At 42.0% G+C, this 8,027-nt stretch overlaps 1 long non-coding RNA gene across 1 annotated transcript; it reads right to left on the reverse strand.

Moving 5' to 3' along the window:
- Window positions 1–873: 873 nt before the first annotated feature.
- On the reverse strand, window positions 874–7,794 carry LOC144105676 (uncharacterized). The gene is made up of 2 exons (XR_013308856.1): window positions 7,709–7,794; window positions 874–1,098 (listed from the first exon to the last, which is right to left on the reverse strand). It is a non-coding gene; the product is annotated as an uncharacterized LOC144105676 (long non-coding RNA).
- Between the last annotated feature and the right edge of the window lie 233 nt (window positions 7,795–8,027).

Consider the following 8,027-nt stretch of genomic DNA (forward strand, 5'->3'; position numbering starts at 1 on the left):
AAAGATTGTCCAAATCAAAATATCACAACTAAAGCCAGCCAAAATACAACATGTTACTTTTCTTTATGAACAGCCTCATGAGCAAATTGTTATCTTAGCTCAATAGAATAACTACAAAAATCAGTTATATATCTAGAAGAGTGCAATGAGGGGCTAGTTGGCACGACATTATGGGAACAATGAATAACTGCGCAAAAAAGGACGGGACAAGGGAGAAGAACCACACGAGACAAGCGCTTGTCTCGTGTGGGTCTTCTCCCTTGTCCCATCCTTTTTTGCACAGTTATTCATTGTTCCCATAACAGTCATATATATCTACAAACAGTATGAATATTGTGTCAAACACTAGCATGTTGAGCGACACTAGACTAAGCATTCAGGATAGCCATGTGAAAATAAAACAAGGCTAAAGCTCCTCTAACACAGTTTTGCCACATAGGAGCGACTAAAGTGGGCTAAATTTACTTGAAGGCATCATTGTCAGCCCAGGGCATAAGTGTATTTAAGTTGTCAATCATGAAGCACACTAGCAAAGATCACTACCAATGGAAACTTTATAAATGCAGTATTGAGAGGCAGGTTACTTTCAAAGTACACTAACACAAAGCCAACAGTAAACTGTACCACACAAACAGGCAGCTCTGAAAAGAGTGCACTAAAATACAACACTAAATATAACAGCAGGCCGTCACTGTTGCGCTTCTTGTCCAGTGTCCAAAGTTGCCTTTCAAAGTAACATGCATTCTGGAGACTGCAACACTTACCAGTTCTGGCTTGCTCTAGAGCTTGTGAGGCACCATTACGTCAATACCCCTATAACTTTCCCGCACTATTAACACGAAATATTATTTTTGGTGCCTGTTGATACAGAGTAGTGTGAAGGTGGGTCTTTATTATCCAACTGAAAATTTGATAACCTGCCGCCACTCAGCAGAAGGACCAGTCTCATCATGTGAACACTGTTTCAGAGCGCACATTTTAAGTCACTTCTACCTTCTTTGCCAATCCCAAGGGTGTGCAACCTTTTGGGTTGAAACCGTCTTGAGGCTGTTGAGCATCCAGGAGATTTCCCTTGCGTAGCAGCATGTCTGAAGGTCACTGCAAAATTTTTTATAACGTCATCTCACTAACAGGGTCAAAGAGAATTAACTGATGTCTGTAGTAAAGCAGCAGCACAGAAAAACAGTCCAAAAACTATCTCCCATCAAATTTGCCCACCTGAGCAACAGCAACACGTGCAATCTGCATCACCTTGGTGTACAACACTCAAGCAGCACATTGCCCTGCAAACAAAGTGAGCCCTCACTCCAGCTGCTATATTCTAGAGGAAATGATTGCACAGAAGTAAACTGGCGTAGACCAACAAAGCAAGTCGTAATGATCCCTTAACTAGAAGGCTACTGTCTAATTTCAGTTTTTAGTAATTGGTGTGCACTGCCTGATAGCTCTACATAAAGGGTGCCGCAGACTGCACAGTGTGCTGGTGAAGAAGCTTAACGGACTTGCAGGAACACAGACACTTACTAATGTGCACTCTTACAGAGATGGAAGGCCATGATAATAATAATTTTCTTTCTATGATTTTCCTGACAGAATTAGTAAATATGCTGCTTCAGTACATATTGATACAGCTAGCTTGAAAGTCTACAGACACCAAAATTTTGCTTGTGTGTTTCCTTCTTTGAAATGATGCGTTAGACATTAGTATGCAGGGACCACTCACTGGTGATGATGATGATGGATTTTTATGGCGCAAGGGCACCTATGGCCAAAGAGCGCCATGACACATGGTAGTTTTCATTTCTCAAGGTGGGGTCAATGACCCATTTACTAAGCATTTCACCCTATAAAGAAGCCGAGCACCAGACCAGGGGAAAGCTTGTACCCATTGTATCACCGGTGGGCACCCGGCGACACTGGGGATCAAACTCCGCACCTCCCGCATGCGAGACAGATGCTCAGACCACTAGGCCGCCGCTGCGATCCACCATTCCCTGGTATTCCTGTGTTACCTGTGTTTCAGTTCCAACAACCAAACAAGAGCTGTGACATGAAAGGTTGGTTTAGGTCACCTGAGATATGAAAAAACTGCAATACAATCTCTACAATCCAATCCAACACAATAAAACCACTGCAATACGGTCGTGAGGCAGGTTTACTTCCCAATGTGATCTCCTTTTCCCTACTCCCGTTCGCCCGTGAACTTAATAATGATTACTCAGCAATCTGTGATAGAGTTTTAATTCACTACAACGGTTTAGCCAGCCCGCTTCAAGAGCCGAAATGATAACAAACTATTTATTTATTTATTTACCACCACAATACACATGGTGACCGGGTGCCCATAGTAAAAGTGGCCTCTTGGAGCACTTGACTTAACCATGGACACCCAGCTGCGAACTTTGGCAACAAAACAATGGCACACTTTCAAATTACAATACAATGTTGCAAATCATCGCAACAGGTACTTCCCGTAAGGAAAACAAAAATGACAAACAAAGCAATGAAGAGTACAATACAGTCAATTTGTTTTACAAATTCAATGCAGTGTCTGTAAATAAAAGATATACTAAAAGCTTTCTGTGTGAGGTGGTTTTTAGGTCAATGTTACTGAGAAAAAGAGCATTTAGTAGATGCGGTAATATGTTTTCAAGTGTTTGGCAGCCATATGTTGTTCTGTATGTTTTAATATGCCACTGATCGACGTTTCTTGTGTTGTGTACTTTATAGCTTACGTTCTTCAATGTTGGACAGTTCATGAAGGAACGACATGTGATTAATAATTTCGTGCTTCAGAGCGTGGCTTAAGCGAAAGGTGTACAATTTAGTTACCGGAAGTATTTTATATTTAGAAAAAGTTCTTGTGTATGAAATGTTCTAGGAACATTTTCAATTATTCTTAGAAAATTTTTCTGTAATACAAGTAGCTTATTGATGTTTTCTTGCGACATTTGTCCCCACACTAAATTACTGTAATTGAGGTGAGAACTAAAGAGTGAATGATATACAGCCAGCAATGCTCTTGTTGGCAGTAGTTGGCGATATCTGCAAATTAAACAAATAATTTGCAACAGTTGCTGGCAATAAAATAGATATGGTCCCCCCAAGTCATTTTATCATTGAATACAAAACCCAGTGTTTTAAATGTAGGTACTACATCTAAATGAGCATTATTGAAGCAAATGTCTTTTACAAGTGTAACTTTCTTATTTTTTGCTTTAAAAATAACTGCTTTTGTTTTTGCGACATTTACCTGTAAACTAGCGATTATATTGAATATTGCAGCTTTTTTCACGCCTCACATGACCTAAAGTCACCTTTGCCCTCACAGCCATCGTTGGGTTGACGAAACCAAAACAGTATGAGAAAAGAAATTTAGTCACTAATTATTTAGCAGCCATAGGCAAAAAAGCACCGTGGTGATCAATGTATCCTAATATTTTGAACATAATTACAGAGAAGGAAATATGCAACTATAATTAGGTGTCTGTACTCCTTTAAATTGTCATTGTATGATAGTAGTGCATTTAAATTCCTGAAAACAAATATGCGCTCTCTAGATATCCGCTCATGGAAAAATGGCTCTGGTTCTGGAGACCTATAAACCCTGCGCCATGATGCAGGCTGCACGGCCTAGCCTATCACTGACCTAGATAGGCAACATGTAAATGACTACATTTTTGTTGCCATTAGTGCACTAACAAGTCGAGTGCCTGGTACCAAGGCAGCCAGTAAAGTTGCATGGCTTTTGGACTAGGGTAATAACACCACCAAAACAAACTATTTTAAGGCGGTGAAGGTCACTTCAGTTCTAAATTAAAACTTTATTTCCATATTGTATGAGCCTTGTCCTGTGTGCTCAGTTGCTACTTAATAAAGTTAAATAACTGTTTGCCTAAGAGAATGAGGCAACAAACACTTTGTTATGGCCACAGATTCTCATAAGAGTAATTAAAAACACTTGCGTGAGACATCACTACGTTGCTGCTTACACATGACAGTGATCTTGTACAAACAGCACTCAAAGTCACATTAACACTGGTTGCACTACAAGCATCAGGAATAGCATGCTCACTTCCCTAGAAGAGAACCATTAGACTAGACACCCTACCGAAGAATAATTCATAAACAATGTAAATGCAAGTGCAGGGTGAATAATAGGCCCTCTAAATTCCAATACAAGGTTTTATATTGTTTGTTTTTTTTTGCTCAAAGCTATACCATGGCATTACAGAAGATAGCTCCGAACCTGATCATAGAAAGTGATGACACAGACTGCTGTTGAGAAGCATCAAATGTGGCTGGTAGGTGTGCTTTGTGCACTGTACGACATAACGCTGAATATGCTACCATTGGATGGTATGCTCTAAACACTGGCCTTAGTTAAATGCAGTGGGAATAAATAATAAGCAGTTTTCTATTTGTAATACCAAAATGTCAAGTAAAAAAAATTATTTTCTTTTTAACTACCGTCCATTCATACAACGAAATCAATATAGGTTTATGGGCAGCATTTGCATAGGTGTCAGAATTGCACTACTATCCCCCACATGTTTTTGGCACACGATATTGCAAACAATATCTATATTGCAAACGCGATATTGCAAACGCAGTAGCCAATGTAATCAGAGCGTTAATGAGAAAGACAGCAGTGCACAGCAATGCGTCATCCCGCCAGTAACGAAAGAGGAAGTAAAGAAAGCCTTAGAAGCAATGAAAAGGGGGAAAGCAGCTGGGGAGGATCAGGTAACAGCAGATCTGTTGAAGGATGGAGAGGACATCGTGCTAGAAAAACTAGCCACCCTGTATACGCAATGCCTTATGACCTCGACTGTACCAGATCTGTTGAAGGATGGAGAGGACATCGTGCTAGAAAAACTAGCCACCCTGTATACGCAATGCCTTATGACCTCGACTGTACCAGAAGCTTGGAAGAATGCAAACATTATCTTAATTCTTAAGAAGGGAGACGCCAAGGACTTGAAAAATTACAGGCCGATCAGCTTACTATCCGTTGCCTACAAAGTATTTACTAAGGTAATCGCTAATAGAGTCAGGGCAATGTTAGACTTTAATCAACCAAATGATCAGGCAGGCTTTCGTAAAGGATATTCCACAATAGATCATATTCACACTATCAATCAGGTGATAGAAAAATGCGCAGAATATAACCAACCTCTATATATAGCTTTCATTGATTACGAGAAAGCATTAGACTCAGTGGAAACAAACCTCAGCAGTCATACAGGCATTGCGTAATCAGGGGGTAGAAGAGCCTTATGCCAAAATACTGGAAGATATATATAGCAACTGCACAGCTACTATAGTCCTCCATAAAGTCAGCAATAAAATTCCAATAAGGAAGGGCGTTAGGCAAGGAGACATGATCTCGCCAATGCTGTTCACCGCATGTTTACAGGAGGTATTTCAAGGCCTGAATTGGGAACAGTTGGGAATAAGAATAAATGGAGAATACCTAAATAATCTGCAATTTGCTGATGACATTGCCTTGCTAAGTCACTCAGGAGGTGAACTGCAAATCATGATCAATGAGTTAGACAGACAGAGCAGATCGATGGGTCTAAAAATTAACATGCAGAAAACTAAGGTAATGTTCAACAGCCTAGCAAGGGAACAGTTCACAATTGGCAGCGAGAGCCTAGAAATTGTGACGGAATACGTCTACTTAGGGCAGGTTGTGACAGCTGATCCGGATCATGAGAGCGAGATAACTAGAAGGATAAGAATGGGGTGGAGCGCATATGGCAAATTCTCGCAGATCATGAGTGGAAGTTTACCAATTTTCCTCAAGAGGAAAGTGTACAACAGCATAATCTTACCGGTACTCACCTACGGGGCAGAAACGTGGAGGCTAACGAAAAGAGTTCAGCTTAAGTTATGGACAACGCAGCGAGCCATGGAAAGAAAAATGATAGGTGTAACGTTAAGAGATCGGAAGCGGGCAGAGTGGGTGAGGGAACAAACACGGGTTAATGACATCCTAGTCGAAATCAAGAGAAAGAAATGGGCTTGGGCAGGGCATGTAATGCGAAGGCAAGATAACCGCTGGTCCTTAAGGGTAACGGAGTGGATTCCAAGAGAAAGTAAGCGTAGCAGGGGGCGGCAGAAGGTTAGGTGGGCGGATGAGATTAAGAAGTTTGCAGGCAAAGGGTGGATGCAGCTGGCAAAGGATAGGGCTAATTGGAGAGACATGGGAGAGGCCTTTGCCCTGCAGTGGGTGTAGTAAGGCTGATGATGATGATGACTGCAAACAATGGAAGAGGTAGGCACAGCTGAGAATCACACCATCACGTCGACATTCACATTTGTGACGAACGATGCAAATAAATTATTTTCACGGCAAATCTACATAGTTGCATAGGTAAGGAAACAATGATATATATGTTGTAAACTCAAGCGGTCGAGACATACCTAGCGGAGGCACAATAATGCATGTCTGAAACATGTAAGAGAATTTTTCCTTCTAAGCCCACGTGGAGTGGTGGTAAGTATAAAATATAGCAGGTGACAAAGTGCTCAAATGTACAGCAATGCACACAGTTGTAACGAGTCGTACAGTAGCCGGCGACCGTGAGCTGGCACCCAACATTATGACAGCAAAGGCTCAAGTCAGACGCAAATAGTTTCCATGTGTTAATGGCCTGTTCTACACAGTGAGAAACACACTCATGCCCCGGTTTAACCTTCCATAAGACTGCACGGTTTTCATGAAATACAGTAGAGAAAGCGTTATCAAGAGAAATTTCTACAAACCTAGCAAGCGCAAATTTTTAATACCATTTTGCCTCCATGCAGAATACAAAAGATTTAATGCAGTGCCTTTAGTCAGCTAGATTTGGCACCCCGCAAGCACATCGGGTTGAATGGCGCATAGACAGCGATAGCAAACTGTATGCATTAAGCGGTTCTGAGTGACCGCCCCACAAAAAGGTAGCCTCAGTTCAATACTCACTAATTCAGAAAGTGATGAAGTGCCACCCATGTTTTAAATCACGGCGCAGTGAAAGTTACGCACAAAGAGCTATTCACACTCAGATGTGATGAGTCCAAAGTAGAAGCGAAAGCACTTTTTTGTACTCTTGTAAAAAATGCGAAATAAATTGAATTGAATTGAAATCGCGTGGCACACGTACCCCCCAAGCTTAGCCCCAAAGCTGCGCGTACACATTGCCGCGTAACTGCAGAACTACGCCTGCCTGTCCACTGCATCTAAGCACTGAAGAGCACATCCATTATTTTGTGCGCAACGCTGCATCGTCTGTCACTGAAGCGGCTGGTGCCGTCACAAAAGAAACACCTGCTCTGCGCCCAAACCGGTATCATCGAATGCTGGCATGCTGCCGCCAGCGAAGCCCTGGACTAGGGGCCCTAACCACCCGGCTCCTGCGAATCACCTAAATAAAAGTTTTCTCTCTCTCTCTGGCGCGGATAAGTCTGAGTACACAACCGCCACCGCCCTAAAGCGCTGACATATGTAGCATGTCACCGCTGCTCCCGTTCGAACAGATATTGCGCCTTAAAAAAGCAAGAGACGCTCAGACACGCACGGCGATCGTCCGTTGTTGCATCATACCAAAGCGGGGCTAAAACCGTTAAGGACATACAAAATAATCATCCCTAATACATTTCACAGGCTCATTTACCGCTCAGGCACACAAATGCAATTAATTCTCAAGTACAGACTCACCTTGCAGTACGGTGGCGCAGAATTCTCAAAGGAACTCGTGAAAGTAGCACACGTTGACGTGAGCGAGCTTCTACTTCTGTGGCGCTTCGCCGCCGGAAGGGCGCATGGTTGCCTTTCTGCATATAAATTCGCGCCATAACCAGCAGAACTCTGCGATCGTCGCTTCGAGCGAAAAGAGCTTGATAATAACGCTGGCAAAAGACTATTATTTTTTAAACTCCGATATTAAATCATTAAAGGAACTTCATGTATCGCCAACAGTGATGAATAAAAAAGTTGGGCTGAGGCTTAGCTAAAGTGTTAAGCCTGGATATGTCGA

The sequence above is a fragment of the Amblyomma americanum genome, chromosome 9 (assembly GCF_052857255.1).
Source record: "Amblyomma americanum isolate KBUSLIRL-KWMA chromosome 9, ASM5285725v1, whole genome shotgun sequence".
In the NCBI taxonomy this organism is placed as follows: domain Eukaryota; kingdom Metazoa; phylum Arthropoda; class Arachnida; order Ixodida; family Ixodidae; genus Amblyomma; species Amblyomma americanum.